Source organism: Stenella coeruleoalba (assembly GCF_951394435.1).
Source record: "Stenella coeruleoalba genome assembly, chromosome: 14".
In the NCBI taxonomy this organism is placed as follows: domain Eukaryota; kingdom Metazoa; phylum Chordata; class Mammalia; order Artiodactyla; family Delphinidae; genus Stenella; species Stenella coeruleoalba.
In genome coordinates, this window is record NC_137160.1 from 84,161,559 (window position 1) to 84,186,656 (window position 25,098).

The 25,098-nt window shown below is 57.8% G+C and overlaps 1 protein-coding gene across 1 annotated transcript in view; it reads right to left on the bottom strand.

The window, feature by feature from the left end:
* Positions 1 to 24,017, bottom strand: part of NCOR2 (nuclear receptor corepressor 2) — a 221,230-nt gene extending 197,213 nt beyond the window's left edge. The window contains exon 1 of the mRNA XM_079943178.1: positions 23,733 to 24,017. The gene's annotated coding sequence lies outside the window, so the exon portion shown is untranslated. The remainder of the gene's footprint in view (positions 1 to 23,732) is intronic.
* Between the last annotated feature and the right edge of the window lie 1,081 nt (positions 24,018 to 25,098).

A 25,098-nucleotide genomic window follows, 5' to 3' on the forward strand; every position in this document is an offset into this window, starting at 1 on the left:
GCCCAGCCGACTCACAACAGACTTAACACAGTGCCCGGTGCACAGTGGGGCCAGGATCACAGAAGGCACTGGGGGAGGCCTGGACCTGCCTGCCATCTTTCACCCAATCCCCGCACTCCCCACCGCTGAAAAGCCCCCCATGCGCCTCCCATACCCATGCGAGTCCCACCTACACTCACAAGCCCAGCGGCCTCCTCCTCCAGGCAGCCCACACTCCCTCATACTCAGCTACATGCGATCTGGCTGCAGTCACAAAACCAGCAACAACGGCAATAATAACAGTGGCCATAGCTAGCGTTCAGTTACTCCTGTGAGGACACCAAGCTGAGCCTTTACATACTCATTTAACTCTCGACAACCTTTCAGGTAGGCTATTTTATTTATTTTATTATTATTTTTTTAAAAGTCTACAGAGCTTTTTTTTTTTTGCCCGCGCCACATGGCATGAGGGATCTTAGTTCCCTGACCAGGGATCGAACCTGTGCCCCCTGCTGTGGAAGCGTGGAGTGTTAACCACTGGACTGCCAAGGAAGTCCCCAGGTAGGTTATGTTATTATCCCCATTTTACAGATGAGGAAACTGAGACTTGGGGGGGCGGGTTGAGTCACTTGTCCCAGGGGTTATACAGCTGATGAGAGAAGTCAGGACGGGCACCCAGGCGGCCTTAACCGTGCACACAGGGCTGAGCGCTGTTACTGTTAGTGGTACCCTTACCCTATGTTCTCAGACCCTGAGCCGGGCAGCAGGAGCCCGACTTAACCCTCCCTGCAGCCTCCTGAGCTGCTGCTACCCATTTCCTGGATGGACAGACTGAGGCTCCAAGAGGGGATCACACAGCCAGGCTGCCACCCACTTCAGTGGTTCCCCACCCCACCCCCAGGGGCGGGTTCTCCATGATTCTCTCCCCAGTCAGTGCAGAGGCCAGAAGCCAGCGCCTGACGAGAAGCAGGAGCCACAACTCACCCACAATAGCCCTCCCCAGTCATCACCTTCTCCCAGGGCAGGACCCCCCGCCAGGCTCTGCCGCGCCAGCCCAGGAGCCTCGGCACCAGCCCTCGGAGAGGAGACGCTCCACCTGCAGCTCCCGCTGTCCCATCTCAACCCCCTCAGTGGGCACAGGTCAAGTTCGACCAATCTGCCAAAGAGCCCGGGAGGCTGGGACAAGGTCCCTGCCCAGGACCGTCCGGGCTGGAACCAGGTCCCCGAGCCAGCCTTGGAGAAAAGATGCTCCTCCACCTGCAGCCCCTGCCTTCCCATCTCAAACCCCCTCAGTGGGCACAGGTCAAGTTCTACAAAATCATCCAGGGCCCAGGGGCTGCTGCAATGCCCGCCACTTTGAGGAAAGGGAAGTGATGCCCACGTGAGCCTCCATGTGGCAGCGTGAACCATACGAGGCCAAGATGAGCAAAAGCCACGAAACGTGTTCTACCGATGCCCTAAACGCGATCCCGCAGATCCGGGCATTGCCCCCAGTGGGCAGGCATAACTTCCGGAAGCCATCTCTGCAGGCTGGATTTGGGGACTTCAGGTACAGTGTGACCCAGGCACCCAGGGCAGGAGCAGGCCAGGGTCCTGAGGTGTTAGGGTGTGGGGGACCTAACGCCCCTCCCAGAGCTGCCTGGGTCTGCCAGACACGTCTCTTCACACCCGATGAACAGGAAGTCTCCCCTGTCCCCTGGGACCGGGTGTGGCCCTTCCCTGTCACTGTCGTAGCAAGCAGCCCAGACAGCCAGTGCGGGAGGGAGGCAGCTCTTCCACTTAGAAGCCACTGGGATATTTTATTTTCCTTCTCAAGTGACAGCGGAGGCCGGCTCTCCTTGAAGCTGCGGAGAGGCAATCGTGGAGAGTTCACCCAGGTCTCTGATTCCCCACCAGCCTGCAGCAGCCGGCGACTGCCGGGGCGTGGGGGCAGGGCAGTGGCGCAGCAAAGCCAAGGCCACAGCCAGTGTGGATGTGAGTGGACAGGGCCCGGGGGAGGACAAGAGGGGAGGAGGGGCTGTGGCCCATCAGAGGGGGACACATGGGCCCACCCAAAGGGGGCACAGCCCATCCAACCATGGGGGCCACGGCCCCACTCCAGGGGGCTCAGGCCCATCCAAGGGGGGCACACCGTCAGGAGGAGAATGAGGATCCGCACTGACCCTGCCCGCAGGCCCCCCAGCCCCCAGTCCACCTATCCGGGCTCCCAAAAGAGACCTGCGCTGATCACAGGCCAAACCACCACGATGGTCACCACAGCAATAATAATAGCCCCTCCTGCGTGCACAGTCACCGTGTGCCAGGTCCTGGGCCGTCTATCCTGACCCCATTTCACAGATGGGGAAACTGAGGCCCAAAGAAGTTCAGCAACCTGCCCGAGATGGCACAGTCAGGGAGGGGCAGGGAGATGGGGGCCCGGGCGTCCTCCCTCGGCTGCCCCGTTCTCCCCCCACTCCACTCTCAATCTGGCCCCAGAACACACTGCTCAGAAACCTCCCGCCCGCCTCCTCGCTACGGGGCGTGGGGCCATCTGCGGAGACAGCAGCCGACAAGAGCAATTAGACGCCAGGAAGGAGCCAGGATATCGACCGTTTCTGGAGGGAAGGGGGGCAGACGGGGGCTCGGGCCACACGGGTGTCGGCAGCCTGGCTCCCGGCCCAGCACAGGCCAAGTCAGGGCAGGCAGCGCAGATCAGGCCGGGAGGGCCAGGGGCTTCGCTCCGAGGCCTGCGGAGGCCCAAGACGGCAGCACGGAGAAGCCATTTGTCCGTCTACCTGTCTGTCCACCAGCGGCATCGCCAGCTGCAGACACCTGGAGCTCCCCTGAGGCTTTCACTGCGTGGGCACCGTGCTAAGCCCTGTCAATTACTAACTGGTTTAATTCTTACAACCACCGTACACACGAGTTACTATGACTCTCCCCATTTTACAGATGGGGGCAATGAGGCAGAGAGGCAAGAAAGTGTACCCAGGGTTCCCACAGCTAAGATTTGCATCCAGGCATCCGCTCTAACCACACATCACCTCCACCTGGGAGTCCCCTGAGGGGTGGGAGATAAGACAGTGGGCTTTCTGGGAATGGGGCACAGGGGACTGCATGGGGTGGAAACTTCCAGAAGCCTCTGAAAGTCCCTCAGAGGCCCCATCATAGGCTCTCTGTAAAGCTAATTCAGTTTCCACCCTGTAGGAGCACAGGCCAAGGGCCCTACAATGCCAGCTGCTGGGTCCCCCGGGAGGAGGCTGCCTGACGGTCAGCTGGAAGGGAAAACCACTGCAGAGCCTCCCACCCTGCCCCAAGCTTCCCTGCCCAGGAGCAGGGTCTGGGCCATTCGTGGCTGCAGGGCAGGGCCAGGGGCTGCCGGGGAGAGCAGGGGTGTCACAGAACCAACGATTGATCGCCAGAAGCAATTAACTGTCTGGGTCAAGAGATGGTGAAAGAGATTTGTCACCGGGGGGCCCAGGGGATATTCCAATGAGTCCAGCAACGCAGGCGGGAGGGGTGGTTCCCGCTGACCTGGTCCTGAAGGGAGATCAGGACTTCTGCACACTACTGGAGCACCCCACTCCTCCCCCACCCCGACAGGCCTCCCTCTGCACACTCCCGCTCCCCAAGACCAGCCCCGACCCACCCCAGCATCTGTGACCCGGGCACCAGCCCATCCTGCACAGATGGGGACAGAGAGGCCCAGCAAGGGAGTCCATACACAGAGTCCCAGCAGCCCGGGATCTGGCCGGAGACCCGGACCCAATCCCAGCTGCACCAGGGTCTAGCTGGGCGACCCCACGCCGGTGCCTAAATTCTGAGGCTGTTTCCTCTGCTACAAGGTGAAGGTGATAAGCAGGGGAGTTAAAACCAGGACGGCTCAGGCACAAATCCCAGCTCTACCATTTTGTTAAGCCTGAGGCTGTCACCTTGCTCCTCCGAGCCTTGGTTTCCCCATCTGTAAAATGGGGGTGATGCTGAGGGCTACTTTGTGCAGAAATATACAGTCTGGCACACGGCAGGTGCTCAGTGCAAGCTGGCCATCAGGGTTCACCAGCCCGCCTCCCCAGGGACGCAAGCCCAGCCCCTCAGCACCTAGGACACCAGGCTCAAGCCCTGAGCCAGGTCATGAGGAGAATACCTGGGGCACGGGCCCCCCGCCCCAGCCTCTGAAGCACGACCCAGTGAGAGACGGAGGCCACCATCCCCGACTGGGCTTGGCGACTGCCTGCCATGGAGAACAGAAGCCCCTGGACACACGGTCCTCCACCCAGATCCTCCACGGACAGAGCTGGAGGGGGTACAGGGCACGGGCCTCCCCTGTGTGAGTCCCCCAGTGAGTCTCCCAGCTTTCACCCCCTAGTGTCTGCTTCATTTCCCTCCACGCACACCCTGGGCACATGCGGCCCCTGGGATCCACTGTTTGATGACAGTAAACACCTGTAACATCTCCCTCGCTGTTCCCACTACACAGATGAGAAGACTGAGGCCCGAAGCACCCAGCAAAGGGCAGCCTCAAAGCCAGCTCTTTGTGATGTCCCACAGGAGCTCAGAAGGTGCTCAGAAGCCTGGGTCAAGGGGCCGGGGGGCAACACTGAGTCACAGTGAGAAACTTGGTAGAAACTGAAAACAGCCCCAGAGGCCCCACGTACTGCCCAGAGTGAGTGGCGCTGATTCACAGCCGGGCTCTGTGTTGGAAAGTTCCTGCTTCTGTGGTGGAGTGGAGGCGGGGGACCCGGGGCACAGAACAGCCACTAGGCGAGCTGTGAACTGGCCCCAGGGCCGCTAGATCACATCCAGCCTCGTCCACCATCCAGCGCCCCATCAGCCCTATCAGGGAAGTGCCCGGGGGGGAGGGGAGGGGAGAGCATGCTCTGGGCCACAGAAATACGGACGCAGCATGAAAAGGGAATCTAGGTGTTCCTGCCCTCCCCTGCCCGGGGCACAATCAAGATGTGAGTTCCTAAGGCCCGATGCCCGGTCTTCACGCTAAAGACACTTGGGCCTGATCATGCGTCATTGTGGGCTGCTCTGTGCACTGGGGGATGTTCACAGCATCTCTGGCGTCAAACCGCTATGCCTGTGACACCTCCTTCAGGCTGGGATAAACGAAATGTCTTCAGACACTGCCAAAAGAATCCCGGGGGCTACGTCGCCACACCGGCCCCACCCCTACCCTGACCCCTAAGGGCCTCTATTCCTGGGCAGGAAATAGTAGTCAGTGGCACCCACCCTCCGCTGGGCCAGCCCCTTGGTCTGGTCAGTTCCAGACAGGGTAGAACCCACCTGAGTGACAAGGGACCTGTGTCCAGGACCCTAGTCCCCCTCCTCCAGGTCAGGCCAGGGCTGGTCTCGCTGCCAAGGGACCCATCGGCCGTCAACACTAACTGACCAAAAGCCCCTATTACGTCCTGACACCATTCCAGGCACTGGGGGCCTAGCAGCAAACAAGACAGAGGAGCTCCTGCTTCGTCGGAAGTGATCTGATGTGGGAAGGCCAACAACACACACCAGGGGAAGAAATCAACCAAGAAACTTCATCGATCAACAACTACAGACCTAAGTGGGCGGCTGGGACAGTGGTTGCAGGGGGTGCCCTTGACTGGGCAGCCAGGAGGTCCTCCTGAGGGTGACATCTGAGCTGAGACCTGACGGCAGCCGCCATGCCGATCGCAGGGAACAGCATGCCTGGTGGGGGAACAGCAAGTGCAGCGGCTGAGTGCAGAGGCCGGGGTGGGGAGGGATGTGGCTGGAGCAAGAGCCAGGAGATGGGTCAGTGAGGGTGAACAGCTCCCCGGCACCCTTGGGGCCTCTGGGTTTATTCTCAGAGGAGGAGGAAAAAGGGAAGGGAGAGGGTGAGGCAAGGAGCTGAAGATTCTCATTCTCCTTCGGACAGGATCCCTTTGCCTGCAGCATGGAGAGCACAGCAGGAGCAAGAGAGGATGGATTCAGGGGCCAGGAGGAGGTTGTGTGGGTGCCGAGCCAGACAGTGGATGGGGGAGGGGGACCACAGTGTCTGGTCTGCCACTATGAAAGCAGGGAGGGTCTCGAGCACAGGGGGTCCCACCCCCCCACTCACAGCATCTTGTTGTCTTTGTGCTGTTAGGGCCGAGGGGGTCTCCAAGGCAGGGTCCCCACCCTGGAACACCTCAGAAACTGGCAGGGATGTTATTGGCTGTCCTGGGACTGGCGCTCGGCCAGTGGGACAGTCCCACGCCACGAAAGCCACCCTCTCCACACAATTTTCAAATAACCTGGCCGTTTAAAAAAAAACCTGCCAGAACCGATCCAGACGCTAGCTTTTTCTTTAGCATCACTTTCATGTGTTTCCAGAACCGAAACGCTTCTGATCTCACTTGCATCGCATCGACACTTACTCATTCTGAGTGGGAGCCAGCAGCACTTCCTCCCATTTCCTTTTACACTACAGTGTACACTGATTGTTGTTATTGTTGTTGTTAATTCTGTGCAAAGTCAAGACCGTATTCAGGAGGAATTTCAGCACCAAGGAGTAAAGGGGATTTTCCAAGGATACGCTCTAAATATCGTCAGGGGTTGTCAGGATGCTGTGTGGCTCTGGGTAAGCCAGCCGACCTTTCTGAGCCTTAGCTGTTTGCCTGTAACACAGGGAAAGTGATGATGCGATCGTTGCTAGCTCGCGAGATTGAGAGGATCAAACGAATTAACACGGCAAGCCTGCCGCTCTGAGACCCGGAAAAGCACCTGGCCCTCGGTCCATCATCGCATGTGGCTGAAGGGGCTGGAGGCAGGTGGGGAAAAAGGCCCCAGCACAGGCCCCGGCTGGGCAGGGGGTGGAGGAGAAAATCCTGCACTCCCTGCGTGGGCCAGGTGGCTCCTCGCCAGCCCGGCTTTCATCTCCAGGAGATAAGCCGCCTGCTCAAGTTCACGTTCAGGATCAAATGAACCCACTTAATCGCCTTAGGGATCTCCACTGAGCCGGCTCCTCGGGGACCCGGGGAGGAGGGCAGCTGAGCCCCTCCAGCCAAGACCCCCACCTGCACAGCCAGGCATGGAGAGGACACCCTGCCCACCCTCGGCCCCAGCCCCGCATGGCCCGCTGCAGCGCCCCCCACCCCAAGGGCAGGTGTGTGCACCCTGCCCTTCCGAGTCTGTGCACACAGGTCACCTGCTCACCATCACAAAGCACCTACTGTGCGCCCCGTGCCCGGTCAAAGAGACTCTTAATCCCCACAGCCTCCCAGAAGGCAAGTGCTTCTGGGAGGGGAAACTCCATTCTCCAGATGGGGAAACTGAGGCCCGGAAAGGAAACAGCCAGCCCACGAAGGTGACAGAGCTCCTCGCCAGATCACCGGCAACCCTCAGGGCAACACCTCCCCCACTTCACAGATGAGAAGACTGAGGCAGGAACGGGCCTTAAGTCACCACCAAGATGCCAACAGTCTCTCTCTCTGGGGGGCGGGGGGGCGGTGAGAACATGGTTGTATTTTGTGTGTGTGTGTGTGTGTGTGCAGGCTTTTTTTGTGTCTTAATTTTCCAATTTCTAGAGAACACAGGGACTTCCCAGTTAAGACCCTTGCCACGTGGTATGGCCAAAAATAAATAAAATAAGATAAAATAAAATGAAATAAAATAAAATAAAAATACAAAGAACTGGTTGGTTCTGCTTCTGAAAATCAAGAAAGTCTTTTTCATAAAGCAGCCGTCGAGCCACACGCCCTGCCCACGGCCTTGGCCATGGGGAGACCTCACACCCTACCACAGAGGGCCAGCCAGGGAGCCCCCTGCAGAACCTGCCAGCATCGGGGGAAGAGCCACGAGCCAGCAGTCCCACTCCCAGGAACACATGGAGGAGGAGAGCACGTGAGCACCTGGAAGCACCCAGAGAAGCTCCAAACACGGCCATCAACCCAAGCGGTATCTAGGGACTACGCCAATCACGTGTCCTGGGTCCCCATGACAAGATACTATCTCTACAGAAGTTAAAATTCATCAACTAGATCTAACTGCACCAACACGTCGCAAAATCCTATTTTCTTTTCTTTTTTTTTCTTTTTTGGCCACACCACGCAGCTCGAGGGATTTTACTTCCCGACCAGGGATGGAACCCAGGCCCTCGGCAGTGAGAGCACAGAGTCCTAACCACTGGACCGCCAGGGAATTTTTTAAAATAACAATAATAGCTACACGATAAACCTTGTGTATTACGCTTCTAATCCTCAAAACAATCCTAGAAAATAGGTACTATTTCAGTCCCTATTTTACCTATAGGGCAACTGAGGCACAGAGTGACATCTCACAGCTGGAAAGAGGCAGGAGGGATGGGGACCCACGCCGCCAGGATCCCTGCTCGGAACCACTCCGGTCTGCTTTCCTGTCTCAACGTGGAGAGGGAAATTACGAGGCCGAGTTATATAAAAGCTGTCAATATTCGACCACTTTTGACCTACAAAACGGGCAGAGTCCCGTGGCCCATTCTAACAGCAAACTGCAGAGCGGCAAACACAGAAAGACGCGGCCACGTGCATCCTTCCAGCCTGGAGATGAGACAGGGGCCCCAGGCCGTGCAGGAAACCGTGCAGAGGCCTGTGCAAGTGTGACGACATTCTTAGACGAGCACATGTCCAGTGGAGAAGTGGCAGTCTCTGGGGAGGAAGCTCAAATGACGAGAAAGCCACCTGTAATTTTTATTATTTTTTTTTTGGATAAAAGGCAGCCGCCACCTTAGCTGGTGGCCCAGAGTCCAGCCTCCTGGACTCAGACTGGCTAGAACATTCCCACCGTCTCCCCAGACCCCATACAGCCTATCCGCGAGCAGTGGTTCCCCAGGGCCCGGTCTCCAGAGCCTCCTCTTCAGGGGAGAGAAGCTCTCCCCACCTAAGGATCCAGTTTCATTTAATTGCAGGCTTCAGGTTTCTGGACGACGGCCCAGAGGGCCTTCGGGCCGAAGGCGTGGGCCATTTTCCTTCTCTTTTCAATAAAGCCGGGAAGGAAGCAGCACGTGGCATCGCCCGTCTGCTCCGAGAATGTGAAGCACTTGCCCCTCGGGAGACCCCACCCAGAAGAATCATCTGTGGCTCGTCACGGCTGGGGCGGACAGGCTGGGGACACATTTTTTTTCCCTCTGGGCCTTCATTGGAGCCAGGTACCCCCACCGGATTTGAAGGAATAAATGAACACACAAAACATCCCTACTTCACACCACTCCCTCCCTGCTGGTCATCTCTCTGCTTCTAGATTTTTTTCTTGCATTTCATTTTTTTTTTGTTGTTGTTGTTGTTGGTACACGGGCCTCTCACTGTTGTGGCCTCTCCTGTTGTGGAGCACAGGCTCCGGACGCGCAGGCTCAGCGGCCATGGCTCAAGGGCCCAGCCGCTCCGCGGCATGTGGGATCTTCCCGGACCGGCGCACGAACCCGCGTCCCCTGCATCGGCAGGTGGCCTTTCAACCACTGCGCCACCAGGGAAGCCCTTGCATTTCATTTTTTTCTCCAGCACAAGCCTTTACAGTTTGCAGGTCCTTCTGTTCACTCCGTGTCCCTCACCCATAGCCCCAGGGCAAGGGCAAGACACGGAGCGGTCACCTGATTCCAAGGCCACTGGCTGCAGGGACACACACGGTCTAAATGACCAGGTGGCACCTGGCTGCTAGGGGTCTCAGGGAAGATGAGGGCTCTTGTTTGAGTTTCCTCTTGCTGCTGTAACAAATGATCACGAACGCGGTGGCCTGAAACAGCACAGATTTCTTATCTCATAGTTCTGGAGATCAGAAGTCTGAAATGGATCTAACAAGGTGAAAACCAGGGTGTCAGCTGGGCTGTGCTCCTGCAGCAGGCTCTCCGCGAGCCCGCATTCCTTGTTTCTCCAGCTTCTAGCGGCTGCCTGCACTCCTTGGCTCCATGCCCCTCCCTCCATCCTCAACGCCAGTAGCACAGCACCTTCAAATCTCTTGGACGAACCTCCTGCCTCCCATATAAGGACCTTTGTGAGCCCACCAGGATTATCCAGGATAACTTCCTCCACCTCAGGGTCAAATGACTGGCATCCTTAATTCCATCTGCAAACTTAATTCCCCTTTGCCATGTAACATAGCGCAGTCACAGGTTCTGGGGTTTAGGGGCGTACACATCTTTGGAGGAGACCATTATCCTCCTCCCCACAGGCTCCAAAAATCTCTGGGCCTCGAGGGAACTGCCCCAAAGGCCCACCCCACAAACCCTGAGCTCCAGCAGGCAAGTACTGAGTCCACGTGACTCAGTCTCTCCACTCCTACAGAACACCCGGCTCTGTCATCTGCGCGGTGAACACATACCCCGAGGGTGCCCAGTCTAGCCTTTGATGAAAACGTGAAGCAGGCAGAGCCCTGGGGCTTACCACCAGAGACTTCCCTAAGATGACAACAAATAACTCATCAATCCATTTTCTTGGGCAACTTTTGTGGGTTTTGGGGACCAGTCACGAATCGCCCTATTGTTCATCCCCCACTCCAGCAAGGTCCATACAGGGAAGACGCCCTGTTGAAGCCGCCACGTCCCTGCATTCCAGGTCAGGAACGCCACTGGCACCAACAGAGCACACAACCTCCGGGAAAATGGAAGGCTTTGCAAGATTCAACTGACCGGCAGCACGACACTCATGCTTGGAAAACCACCCAAGGGGCCAAGCCCTCACTACACAGCTGGTGGGTGGTGAGCGGGCACTGGGGAAGCAGAGGCCACCCAGCGTGCCCAGCGGCACGGCCACTAGGGGCATCCCTGGTGTGAGTCAGCACCCTCCCCCCGTGGCCGCTGGTGAGCACACCTCACTGACCCCTGCCCAAGAGCCGGGTCTCCAAGGACCTGGCAGTACGGACAGGGACAAGGTGAAACCTGCCCCGTGACAACAGAACGATATTAACAATAATAGCCGTCGCAACGCGACAGATGACAGAGGACACGACGAAATACTCTCCTTGCTGCGAAACCCTTGTGCGTCTCTCTCCTGCCAGAAAATCTGGGAGGAGGATGCCAAGGCCCAGAGAGGTTGTACGAAAATTACACAGCAACCCAGTAAACAAGATGGGTCGCAAATGCCCGGCGCCCACCCCATGGCCTGCCTCCCAGTCCAGGACCCTCCAGGCAGCTCCACCTTAGCCTCCCCCACACCCCTTCCACCCTGCATCTGGAAAGGGCCCATCTCCCTTCCCCAGGCTCCCTCAATGGCCCCCTCCCACTTACCTCCCCTCCAAGGAAAACACTAACTGTCCCCCCAGTGTCAGACCACCCACCAAACCCTCCACACCTCCCTGGCTGCCATCCAAACACCGTGGAGGCGCTCTTTACAGCACGGGGAGATCAGAGGCATCCCGGACACATGGCCAGGGGCTCAGGGGCACAGAGAGGGCAACGGGGGCCCAAAGGTCACACAGCAAACCTGCAGAGCAGCGCCTGGGGTGCACATACGCTTCCGCCTCGGCATTCCCACCGGGAGAAGCACAGTTCCAGGAGGCGCTGCAGCAAGGGGGCAGCAGCCAGCGCCAGGTGCCATGAGACGCAGCTTCCTGCCCGCCGCTGCGGCTACTATTTATAGTCTAGACAGCGGGGTCAGCTTCCTGCAAGGCAGAGCCCAGGAGCCTGCGGGGAGCCTGGGAGTGTGACCTCGAGGGAAACAGGCCAGGCCAGGCCAGAGAGGTGAGCTGAGGTGCCCAGGGCTGGGCACATGGTGGACCCAGGCCGACCCCCCTGCCCGGGGATCCACAGTCCACGGGAATGGGAGACAGGAGGAAAGGCCAGGTCCTGCCTGTGACAGCCACCCACCAAGGAAAGAGCTTACAAGTCGTGTGCCCTGAACCAATGACATCACCACTCTGTGCCTTGATTCTCCCATCATTAAACAGGGAAATTAACAGTTCTGGCCACAGCTGTCATTGTGGTCATTGTGGGGCTTAAATGAGCTAACATACAACAACACGGAGTGAGCTCGCCCATAAAACCTCTGTCAGCTCAGCCCCCAGCCCTGCCCAGAGACCAGACAAGGAAGGTGGGGAGGAAGACGGCATGCACACAACCTATCCATGGCAGGTCACCATCACAGAGGCCACCCCAGGTGCCCTAATCCAGCCCACTCCCCTAGGAGGCAGGGAAGAGATTTATCCCCATTTTACAGATGCTGAAACTGAGGCACAGAGTGAAAGAAGAACCCAGCCCAAGAAAGGGAGAAGGGTTCCTCCTGTCCCTGGGTTTCTTGAAGTTACCTGGGGTCTTCTCTCTCAGCAAACAACAGACAGGCCTCACAGGCCCTGGGAATGCCCCCCTCGGACCCTGCAGAGCTCACCTTCCTGTGATGGAGGGGATGGGCGCATGGGGCCAGGAAGGAGACGTCTCCGGCCACAAGAGCATCCAGAGGCCACCTGCCTAAGGGAACACGGGCTTAAAGTCCCCCAGGCACCTGGAGCCATCCGGCTATGATGTCTCACCCTTCCTCTGAAAACCAGCACAGCAAACTGACACCACCGCCACCAAGCACCAATCGGACTGAAGTCTTTCTCTGTGCTCTCAGTGTCAGGCAGCAAGCCCCTTCCTGTGTGACCTCACTTAACGCTCCCAACAGCCTCGAGAGACGAGCAATCTGACTGTGTCCATTTTGGGGATGGGAAAACTGAGGCCTGAAGTAGCCAGGACCTTATTATCTCAAACCTCAGCCACTTCAGAGCTCAGGAATCAGCTCTGCTCCGCAGGGGACTGTCATGACCACCCACAGGAAAGACAGGGAGGGAGCAGCTGAAGACCCAGCGACCTCCGGGGGTCTGAGGAGGGCCACAGGTGAGGGAAGAGGTATCAGATGCAGGGAAAGGCAGACAACTTGGGATCCCAAGACATCCTGCATTGGGATGCCAGGTCAGGCCATGCCCAGCCAGAACCTGACAGTCGACACATTTATTGGGCACCTACTGTGTGTCCAGAGCTGTTCTAGAATGGCGGTGCAGCAGGGAATGTGGACCAAAGTCCCTGCCCTTCTGGAACATGCATTCTAGCAGGGATGACAGACAACAGCAAGTTAAACAGATAAACCACAGTTCATCAGGAGACATGTGAAGGAGGGGAGGAGAGGGCTTGAGGAGGAGAGGGTACAATTTTAATTAAGGCCAGAGAAGGACCCACATAAAGGTGACATCTGAGCAAAGATGGCAGAGAAATGACGCAAGTCACACGGACACCTGGGGGAAGAGTGTTGCAGGCAGAACAAGTGCAAAGATCCTGAGGCAGGCACATGTCAGGTAAATTTCAACAAGGAGGTCAGTGTGGCTGGTACAGAGTGTGAACAAGGGGAGCAGATCAGAAAGGGAATGGGGCGGGGGGGGGGGGGCACAGACTGTGCAGGGACTTGTAAGCAAGATAAAGAGTTGGCTTTTATGCTGTCTGAGATGGGAGGGCTCTGAGCACAGGAGGGACAGGCCTAAAAGAAAACCCTCTGGCTGCCATGTGGGGAACAGAGGGTCAGGCTGACGGGTGAGGAGGCTACTGCAGTAGTCCAAGCAAGGGATGATGAGAGCTGTATTAGGTTCCTGGAGCTGCTATAACAACTTACCACAAACTAGGGGGCTTGAAACAATACAAATTTATTCTCTCATGGCTATGCAGGTCAGAAGTCTGAAATCAAGGCGTCGGGTGGAGTGGTCCCTCCTGGAGGCTCCGCGGGAGTCTGTTGCATGGATCTAGCCAGCAATCCTCGGCTTGTAGACACATCCCTCCATTCTCTGCCCCCGCCTTCACACGACTTTCTATTCTTATAAGGACACCAGTCCTATTGGATTTAAGGCCACCCTACTCCAGCATGACCTCATCTTAACTAATTACATCTGCAGCGACCCTATTTCCAAATAAGGTCTCCTTCTGAGGTTCTGGGAAGCACATGAATTGGGGGAGGGGACACTATTCCACCCAGTACGGTGGCCTAGATGGAGTGTAGGCAGCAGAAGTGGGCAAAAGTGAAAATGGTTAAGAATACTTAGGAGGGAGGGAGACGGTGTCGGTGGGTGTGGGGGGCAGGGAAAAGTGGGCGCCTCCCAATCTCTCCCCCAGCTTTCATCCTCCCCTCGTTTAACTGGTCACAGGAGTTACCCAGGAGTCACCACCACACGTAATTCCCACCAGAACCCCACCCTGCAAACCTGGCCCAAGCCCCCAGGACCCTGGGGACCCCTGACTCCCGCTGGGCTCTGCAGAATCCCTCCAGCGCCCCCGCTCCGCTCCTGGCCCGGTGGCCGGTCGCCCGGCGGACAAGCCCCACTGAGCCCCAGGGCAGCACGTCCTGGCCCCCCACCTTGGCCCAGCAGGCTCGCCCCGTTAGCCTAACGAGCAGGCCCGCGGTGCCAGGCAGTTGCCATGGCCAAGGAGACAGTAGCAGTGGGCGATGCTCCCGGAGGGTGTGCAGCGGGCGCCGGAGTTCAGCGTGAGGACAAGCAGGGACCCCCGAGGCACCCCCTCCCCACGGGGCCCCAGCTGTGTGCACCCTCGGGCCTGGCCTCAGGGACTTCTGACTGCCAGCATCTCCCAGAGAGGCCCCCTGGGCCACAGAGAAAAATCCACTCCCCTCCCACCCACCCCTCCTGACCTCCCGCCCAGAAGTACCACCCCCCTCCCCCCCCCAATATAGCACACAGTTATTGCAGGGGTGTCCGCCAAGGGGAGGTCGGAGGTCAGCAGACGCGGGGGCAGACAGGCCTCCGAGGCAGTGAGAAGGGCCTGGATTTCATGCAAGAGGTGCCGGGAGGCCCTGAGGGCTCATGGGGCTCTGAGTCAGGTCAGGGCGCTCACCCGCAGGGTCCACCCAGCAGCTCTGCACAGAACAGACGGGGGCAGCACGGAGGCTTCTGCAGGCGCTGGGCGGGTGAGAGGGCAGCTGGGGTGACCCCCAGCTCTCTGGCTCGGCCCCACACTCAGGCAGGAAGCCCAGGCTGGGGGGTCTGGGGGCGAGGGGGGACCGCACGTCCGTTTGGGGACAGATCGGGCCTGAAGCCCCTTTGGGACAAAGGGAAGGAGGCTGCTGGGTCCACCTGCCTGGCCCCAGGGCGGGCTCCGAGGGTTTACGAGCCGCAGACAGGAAGGAGAGGGACTAAAGACACGGCCTGAAGGACGGACTCACGCCTCGAATGGCCCCTCAGCTCCCTCTGCCTCACCAGACCCTCTGAGGTCGCGTGTCATTCATCACCCCATTTCACTGGTGAGTAAACTGAGAAGCTCTGCACAGAGGTTCCATTACTTGTCCCAGGCTGCATCGCACAGCCAGTAAGAGGCAGACACCAGACTCCACCCCGTGGCTCATCTGAGCTCCGTTCACAAGCCCTAAAACACAAACACACGTCACCAAAGACCAAGCCAACCCCAGGAGACAGGAGGCAGAGAGCCTGGGCCCCCAGGTCTCCGGGAGACACACCCACACATGGCCTCCAGTGGGCGGCCAGCTGCCGGTCTCATCCGATTCTACCCGTGGGTTACGTTTTCCCCCCACTTCCTTTCCAGCTCAGAGAAATATCCCAGGGTCAACAGAAGGAAGCAGAAACATTGGAAAGCGTCCGCAGAGCGTCCGCAGAGCACCAAGGCTGGAACCGGAGCCCAGAGGCCCCTCCACGCGGACACACCCGCAGCACTGCCACCGCAACAACTCCACGATCCCTGCGCCCCGGATATGGAACAGACAGGAGTGACCCTCCACCCAGGAGTGGTAAGCTCGTCACCTACCCCACTGCAGGGTCTTCCCTCAGGCCAAGTGGCTCCCAAGGGCCCCAGGGCCTCCAGTAGGGATCCTGCACCTTCCAACTCACTCACTGTCACCTTCCCAAGTCTGACCCAGGATGGACACCCAAAGACCCTGGTTCTTGCCCAGGGTCTGACCTTGGTTAAGACACTCCATGGGGCCTTGATTTCCTTCTGGAATCATCTGTCAGGAGACCACCCACCCACCACCCCGCAGGCACGCAGGGGGCACAAATCTGGAAACATCTCGCAAGTGTTTTCCTCTTCTTTACTCCTGTCTGCTCCAGCCCACCCCTCAAGAACTGAGGCAACTGTCAGGAATGCATAGGATAAGGTAAAATCAGAGAGCAAGGGGCTTCCCTGGTGGCGCAGTGGTTAAGGATCCGCCTGCCAATGCAGGGAACACGGGTTCGAGCCCTGGTTTGGGAAGATCCCACATGCCGCGAAGCAACTAAGCCCAAGTGCCACAACTACTGAGCCTGTGCACCACAGCTACTGAGCCTGTGCGCCACAACTACTGAAGCCCACGCGCCACAACTACTGAAGGCCACGCGGCATAACTACTGAAGGCCACGAGCCTGAAGCCCATGCTCCACAACAAGAGAAGCCACCACAATGAGAAGCCCGCACCGTGCAATGAAGAGTAGCCCCCGCTGGCCGCAACTAGAGAAAGCCCACGCGCAGCAACAAAGACCCAACGTTGCCAAAAATAAATTAATTAATTAATTTTTTAAAAAATCAGAGAGCAAGGTCAAGACAAAAAGAAAAATCAGGGACAAACCAATCTGAAAACAGGATGAAGTCGGTAAAACCAAAACACAGACCAGATCAGATTGCTGAAGGCAGGCTGCAAACTTGGCTCCGAGCATCCTAACAGTCAAAGCAAAGAGGGAAACAAGATGGATTCTGAGAGACTTTGCAAAACTTTGTGAAAACTATGTAGCACCACCCAGAAGGTGTTACATACAGCAACTCTGTGGCGCTGGACAGAAGGGATTATAGCCTCAAACATCATCTAAGAGGCCAGAGCATTGTGCCAAAGGTCATCTGCTTTAACCATCCCCACTGCCCTACTGCATTCTACAACAGCAACAGCATAACAGCAAGAACAGTGAGCCAGGCAGAAGGAGGGGTTTTCGGGCCTGCTGGGTGTGACCCTCAAACTCATCAGGGCCCCAGTTTCCTTGACATAACCCTGGAAGGTTATGCTGAAGTTAAAAAGAATGTGGGAGCTCTCTATCAGGGGTCGGCAAATGTCTTCTGTAAAGGGCAGGAGAATCAATATTCTAGCCTTTGGAGGCCTTCCAGCCTCTGTCACAACTCCTCAGTTTTGCTGCTATAGCCTGAAAACCACCACAGACTTACACATGAATGAATGGGCATGGCTGCGTTCCAATAAAACTTTACTTCCAGACACTGAAATTTGAATTTCACTTAATTTCACATGTCACAAAATACTCTTCTTTTTATTTTTTTCAACCATCAAAAAATGTAAAAACCATTCTTAGCTTGCGCACCACATAAAAAACTGGAGGTGGGCTGGATTTGGCCCGCGGGCCGTAGTTTGCTAACCCCTGCTCTCTATATGTTCCAGAACAAACTACTAAGATGTATTATAATTTAAAGGAGGAAAGTAAGATGTGAATAGGGCGTGATATCATTTGTGTGCTTGTTTTTAAACGGAGCACACACATCCAAGTCCCTGTGAGGCAGACATATGGCCAGAGTATCTCTGAGAGGAAACTTTTCCCACGTGTATCTGCCTTGGGGGACAGAAATGGGAGGGTAGGAACAGGAATGAGACTTACTTCGACACCTCTAGGCTCTGTTTTAATTTTTTAACATGCCCATGCTTTTTCTTGTAGTAAAACACATTTTTATAAAGCCCGAGGCAAGTAGCAGGGTTTCAGTGCGTTACTTTTTGGTTTTCTGTATTTTTCAAATAAAAAATAAAAGTAACGTTATCCCCCCGCGCCAAAAAAAAAAGTTAATCTAGTTGTTATCTACATGGAAAGACATCCATGTGTTAATTCACAGCAGAAAAACATATGGACCATGGCGGCCCCTACGGGAAGCAGGCCTTCCGGATGTATCTGCAGGTGCAGAAACAGACAAGGGGGGGCTGGACCATCATCTCTACGAGCCGGGATTCCTCTGAGCCTGAGTCCAAGACCCATGGACCTGAGCTCAGCTCCCAGTGGGAGCTGCCCACACTTTGCACAGACCTGGGGCTGTCTCCTGTGCTCGAGAAATGACAGCCAGGGAAGGAAGTGGGGGGCACTGAGCCAGCTCTCCGGTCTCAGGGACGGTGGCCTGGTAGGACCAAGAAGGGTGAGAACATCCAGCCAGTGGCCTGAATACAGGCGTTTGGCCCTGAGTCAACAGAGAAGGCAAGGCTCTAAGGTCACGCTGCCCAAGAGGGACGGTGCCCACTAGTCACATTTTAAACGTATTAAAACCAAGTAGCAAATAACATTCGGATCCCAGGTGGCAGCAGCATCACTTCAGGTGCCAAATGCCACCTGAAGAGTGGAGAGCGGCTAAGGTGCTGGGCAGATGGGGCAGGTCCGGAACATTCGCGCCATCACAGAAAGGTCTCCTGGTCAGAGCTGGTGGGACAGGAGGGGGTGGGGACATTAGGAATGGGGGCAAGGGGAGGTGGACGGAGGGCACAGGAGCCTGGGCCAGCATCCAGGAGAGCCTCAGGCTTTGCTGGGAAACAGGACCACAGAAGGGGGGGTGTCCTTCCAAGATGACAGGGATACAGGGGCACCAGGCAGAGAAAAAAACACACAAAAGAAGGAAAACACTCAGCTGCTAAGAGCCAGGCCCTGCTCCCATACACAGAACCTTGTTTCATCATCCAGTCCTGGGCCTTCGGATCCGGACCAGCCACATGTGGCTTTTTAAATTTCAGTTAATTAACACGGAATAAAATTACCAGTTCCGACAGCGCTAGCCACATTTCAATTGCTCAGAGCCACACACACACCTAGTGGCTACGGGACAGCAAAGATCTAGAACAGTTCCCACCATCGCTGGGAGCGACCGGGCAGTGCAGCTATGGACGGTCCTCTGAGGGGGCGTTATTTTCCACCCCTCCCCCACTTAAGGATAAGGAAACTGAGGCCACAAGTTCAGAGACTTTGCTGAGTTTTGAACTGAGGGAAGCAGGATTTGAATCAGGTCTGACTTCAAAGGAGCCCTTTCTAGAACCATCCCCGCCCCCCGCTGCCAGGTGAAGGGGAAACTCGGCCCTCCCCCAGGAGGCTCCCTGTATCCTCCCCATCAGTCTTCCCCCCACTTTCCAGGCTGCCCAAGCCCTCCAAGTTCAGTGCCTGACAGGCACTGGGGGATTAAAGGCGGAATGGAAAACCTCAGCCTTCAAGGGCCCAGGGAGAGAGCTGGGCACATCTGTGACTCACCAACCAGCCCGACAGGAGAAGAGCCTGCCGCCTCCAGAGAGCAACAAGCCCAGGCCTGGGGCTCAGGTGAAGAGACTGTGCCATGAGAGGGTCCCTCCCAGCAGCCCTTTAGAGGGAGGAAGGGGTTGTGTCCAACCAGCCTGTCAGTGAGGACCTGGGGTGAACAATAAATTCTACAGCGGGAAGCCTTTCCTCTCCAGTGGTTGGTGGGGGACAAAGTAGCAACAGCTCCTGTGATCTATCATGACATCCATCGCGTCCTCACCACAATAAAATCAGAAGCAGCATCATCATCACCATCATCAACATCATCATCATCATCATCCCCATCTTAGAGATGAGCAAACTGAGGCTCAGAGAAGTTAGGTAACCAGTCCAGAGTCACACAGCTTGAAACTGCAGGGCCGAACATCAAACCCAGCGCTCTCACTTTCAGCCCCTTAATCCTCTCCCCTACCCCCAGTGGGCACTGTGCCCAGTGTACAGACCAGGGCACCCAAACTTTCAGAGGGGCAGGGACCAGCCCCAGGGCACTCTGCTTGCACATCGCTAAGCCGGGATTTCAACTCACCAGAACTTGAAATGATCAGAGGTGCGGATCTCCAACAAAACACTCCCAGACTATCCTCTACTGTTGGTTTAGGATGATTCTTTACGGATCTATAAACGGAAAGTTCCTTCCCCCAGGGCTAGCCTGAGCCCAGCTGGGCGTGGTGGTATGGAAGTGCCCAGGCAGAAAAGCCTCACTTTGGTCTAAAAGAAAGATAATGATGATGATTTTGATCATCGTAAGCAAAAGTCACACCACCATGCGACCTTGGGATGGCCTGGCACCTCTGACCTGCGCCCTCATCTGGAAAATAGGAAAAAGCTGTCATCTGCCCCAGGACCTCTCAAGGTCTCCAGCTACAAAGTACCCCAGGGCTGCCCGCCAGCGTACAGGCACTCATCTGATGCAGTTTTCTGGAGTCCCGTTATATGCCATGCTAAATAATTCAAAACCATGTTTTCATTTCAAAATAAACACAGCCCCATCGCCAGAGCGAATGCCAAATCTGCATGAATGTTTAAGATAAAAGGAGACTTCAAAGAAACTTCAGACCTGCCTCTGGCACTGCCCCTCCCCAAATCCTGGAAAGAACAAGTTCTCAGTCTCCTGCCCCCTGGGGCAAAGATCTGCAGCTGCTGCTCAAATAAGAAACATAATTTCTTTTTTCCTACCCTCTTTGGCAGCTCCACAGAGCAGGTCTGCAGTACGTTCATTCTTGCTGCACCAATGCGACCACGGGTAATCCCAGGTCTTAATTCTTAGTTCCACATCCAAACTGTGTGACCTTGGGCAAGTCATTTAACCTCTCTGTTTCAATTTCACCATCTATAAAATGGGATAATAATAGCCCTGACTTCACAGGATGGTAATGAAGAGTAAAGGGGTAGATTCCTGTGGAGGGCAGATCCTGGCACATGGTAAGTGCTTTCTATGTGTTGGCTGTTATTACTATTGCATTTTACATAGTATTTTCCAGCTCCTAGGCCAAAAGTTCACTTGACAGGTTGTCAAGTCCCTTCCCCCTCCTCCAAGGATCACTTCCCTGGGAACTCCACATACCCACCCATGGGACAAGCCTTTTAAGATGACACCCCTGGCCTGACCCTGGGCAGCTTGGCCCTCCCCAAGCAGCAGCCCAGACTCAGGTCCCCTCCTGGCCCCCTTTCCTGGGTGCCTGGGGCAGGAATGACCAGTTCCCGCAAGCTGTTCCCCTTGCAGGGAGTCCAGTCTCGGAGGTGTCACCTGGGGAGGCTGCTGTTGGCATTAGAGAGATGAAGAGGAAACAGAGGAGGAGGGAAAAACACACACAAATAAAAGCTCTCAACCCCCTACTGTCAGAGGCAGCATTTGATGTGGGGGACTTTCTGTTCTCAGAGCTGTTGGAAGGAAGCGGTAAGAGTCCCAGCTCTCCTGCCTGTGCATCTCTGCTTCTTAAGAAGGGAGCCCCCTCCAACTTCTCCACCCACAGGCCTCAGGTCTGGGTGGGAACACAGCACAAGGTACCTCCCCCCTGCAACTCGCAGTCGGAGGGAGGGTGGGGGGGGATCCGGACCAGCCAGCCTCCACATCCAGCCTGAATGGCAAGACGCTGGGGGCCGGGACTCCTGGGGCCTCTTTCCAACGCCAGCCAGTGGGCAAGCATCAGCGCGGCCAAGCCTCCCACCCCCACGCCCTGGGAACAATCAAGCCTTCCCAGCTCGCGCCTTTCACGCAGCTAAATTCGTGTTTGCAGAGCTCTCCGAAATCTTTAGGAGGTGGTATGAGTATTATTAATTGGGTGAAAAGAACGGATTATGCCAAATAAATCCTTCCCACGTAGCCAAACCCTCGCTGAGGGAGGGAGGGGGGTGCGCGCAGCCCCACGAGGGGTCTCCATCCCTCAGCGGGGCCTGACAGCCACATTACCATTTACATGGATTTATCAATAGTATTGATCCCGGAGCAAGCGTAAATAGCTCGGTGGGAAGAGGCCGGGGCTGGGGCCCGCTGCGTTCCCGCCCCCACGTCTGGGTACCGCAGACTCCCCGGGCACCCAGCGGCGGCGGCGGCGGCGGCGGTGGTTAAGTTTCCAAGCAGGGACAAGGCAGCCGGCGCAGGGAAGCCAGACAGCGCCCGGGATGCCCTGGCAGCCGCCCCACCGCCGCTGCCGCTTCCCCGCTCACCGCCGGCTCCGGGCCAGCCGGACTCGGTCTGTGCATCTGTTCAATGGGCTGAAGGTGCCACCTCCCTTCTCTGTCCTCACCGGGAAAAGCAAAGGGAGGTGCAAAGAAGGCCCCTTCCCTTCACCAGATCTTCAGGCAAAATGCAAGGCAGCCTCTTCTCACAAAATGTCCAGGCCATTGGATTGAAGGCCAAGTTTTAGAACCCAGGAATCATAATAACAACAACAGTGGTTGTAGTAACACAAATACGAATACCTTCTATGTATTACCACCTCACTTCTCACAACAACCCTCGGAACTCGGTACTATTGTTACCCCACTTTACAGACGAGAAGCCTGAGGCACAGAGAAGTTGAGTAATTTGTCCAGGGTCACACTGCCAGTAAAGTGGCAAAAGTATGATTCCAACTCAAGGCGTTGAGTTGCAGAGTCGGCTGTGAATGGCTCAGCTATCCCACCTCACACCTCTTCCTTGCTCCGAGGGCTCTCCCCGCACCCACCAATCCAAAAAAAAAAGAAAGAAAAAGAAAAGAAAAGGCCACCCACGACGAGATACACAACAATGCCCTGGGACGCCCTCCCAGCTCACTCCTGGCCCGGAGAGCCCCTTCTATCAAAGCAGCCGCGGGGACCCAGATCTGGTTTTAAAAGGGCAAAGTCAAGGCCACCGATAACACAACCCAACGAGCCCAGAACTCCACAGGGATCCTCTCCCCTTCCCTCCTCCCTGCCTCCCTCACACATCCTTCCTCCAAATCTGCAAAAGGGAAAAAAAAAAAAAATCATAATAAAACCAGTTCTCACCAACAGGGGTGGAGGAGGGGGAGGAAGGGAGGCGGCTGAGCCGACAGAACAGATCCGCCCCCGCTGCCTGCACCAGACCCTCGGAGCGCAGGAGCGCACGACAGGCGACGCGAGGGCCCTCGCTTCCCAAAAATTAAACCTACAATGTAAAAATAACGCCGGGCGCCCTACGCTAATTGGGCCCGGGCGACAGCAGCTCACAGGTACAGCGTGTCTCTCCCGCCCGCCCGCCTGCCTAGCCCTCTCTCCCTCCCTCGGGCTTTTTCCTGCAAGCGTCCGGGGTAGGGAAGGCGCGCCCCACGGATCCCTCCCACTCCCCTCCAAGTCTCTGGGGGTGCTCCCCCAGCACCAGGGCCTGGGGCCTCCGGGTCCAGCCCAAGTGGGATCAGCTCCGAATTCCAACTTCCCAAACTAGTGGCATCCCAAGTATCCGCACAGCCTGGGGGAGGGACCAGGAGGCGGCCCAATGAGGCGTCACCAGCCGCGGGAGGCAGGCCCAGACACCAGGAACACCAGCCCACGGGGGAGGGGGGAGCAAGGGGTGCCTCTCCCCGGAGACCCCCACCCAGAGCCCTCCGGTCCCTCGCCCAGGAGCGCCACCGCCAACACACACACACACTCCCGGTGGCAGGAACCCCCCAGGCGCCTTCCGCAGCAGCCAGGCCGGGGAGCCGAGGGTGCCATCTCCAGGGGTTCTCCAAAGCCGCACTGCCCGCTGGAAAATAAGGCGCAGTGTCCCCCCCCCAAGTCCGAGGCCGCTTGGGGAGGAGGGAGGCGCATGGCGGCCATGCCCCCAGGGCCGTGGCACACGGTGGGGGGCTGCCCTACGCAGTTCCAGGGCGCCCCCCACCCGCCCACCCCCACGCCACTTCTCTCCTGCCCGCCCCCTCACTGGGGAGCTGGAGTTCCCCTAAGTTCCCCGGCACCTCCACGCACGCGGGCCGCAGTGTCTACGAGGCGCCTCACTCCCCAGCAGGCCACCCCCGAGAGCGCCAACTCGGGAGTGCAGGGGCCCCGCCAACTCCGCCGCGTGCGCCGCCCGATCTTCCCCGATTCCCCCGGAAGCGCGCCCTGCGCCTCACCCCGGCCCTCCGCGGGGACCCCCGGCCCCAACTCACCTCGCGGAGGTGGAGGCGGCGGCGCCCGAGCACGGGGCGCGCTCGGGCTGCCCGGGCGCTCAGGCAAGTGGCGGTGCCGATCGGGCTGGGGGCGCGCAGCAGGCCCGGCCTCCAGCCGGGGCGCGATCCTCCCGCCGCCGCCTCCTAGGGCGCCAGCCCCGCGTCCCTGGTCCGCAACTTGGCGCGCATCGCGGGGCGCAGGGCGCGGGCGCACGGCTCGGGCGGGGCGCGGGCGGACGCGGGGCTCCGGTGCGGCCCGGCCTGCCCGCGGCTCCGCTCCGCGGCGGCGGCGGCGGCGGCGGCGGCGGCGGCGGCGGCGGCGGCGGCGGCGGCGCGGCGGCGGCGGCGGCGGCGGCGGCAGCGGCGGCGGCGGCGGCGGTAGCGGCGGCGGCGGCGGCGGCGGGAGGGGGAGGAGGGGGCGGGGCAGGAGCCCGGGAGGCGGCGGCTCGGCCTCCCGGCTCCTGGCTCCCCGCCCGCACAGACGCGCCCCGGCCCGGCCCCCTCGGGCTCCTTAAAGGGCCCGCGTCGCCACCCCTGGGCCTGCGCTCACCCACTCGCGCGTGCACAGGCTGCCACACAGATACACACACACTTGGGCGCGACGCCGAGTTTCTTTTTAGCAGCTCCGCGAAGGAGGAAGGAGGGGGAAAGCGCCTCCCCATCCCGCCCCCTCCTCCTCCTGCGGGCCGTACGCCCTCCTCCTCCCCAGCCCCAGATACTTCTCTGGAATAGCGTTTCAGCTATTAAATTATAACTCAGGAGCGGCCAGTGGATGGGGAGGGGTCATATGGGGAGGGCCACACACAGGGCCTTTAAGAGACCCACACAGTTGCCCAGCGACACCCACGGTGGAGCTCGCTCTGGGGGCTCTGGCACACAGTAGGGTGCAGAACTCTCACCAGTGGACATTCACACACTGGGCCTCAGCAGACAGAACATCTAACCCAGGTGAACACGTGGGGAAACTCGCAAACCCCCGCAGACGTGAGCGTAGCCTAGGACATAGACTCATACGACATAAGGTCACCCACAGATAAACAAACCCCGGACACAGACAGGAGTTCAGACACACACACACACACACACACACACACACACACACACTAGAATGTCCGTTTCTAGAGGGCGAGGATTTCTGACTACTTGTGCACTGCCCTTTCACAGTAGGGACGCAGTGCGTTGCGTGAACTCCCATTTGGGGACTTTCAGGGACACAGATGCACAGACACGGTGCTGCAAGCCTGTGGTCGGGCACACACAGCACGAGTAGGCAGGGTCACAGACGAGCACACATGTGGACACTCGCCCGCGCACACGCAGGCGCTCACCGCTCCAACAGGAGCCCCACTGGCTGCCCTGACAACGG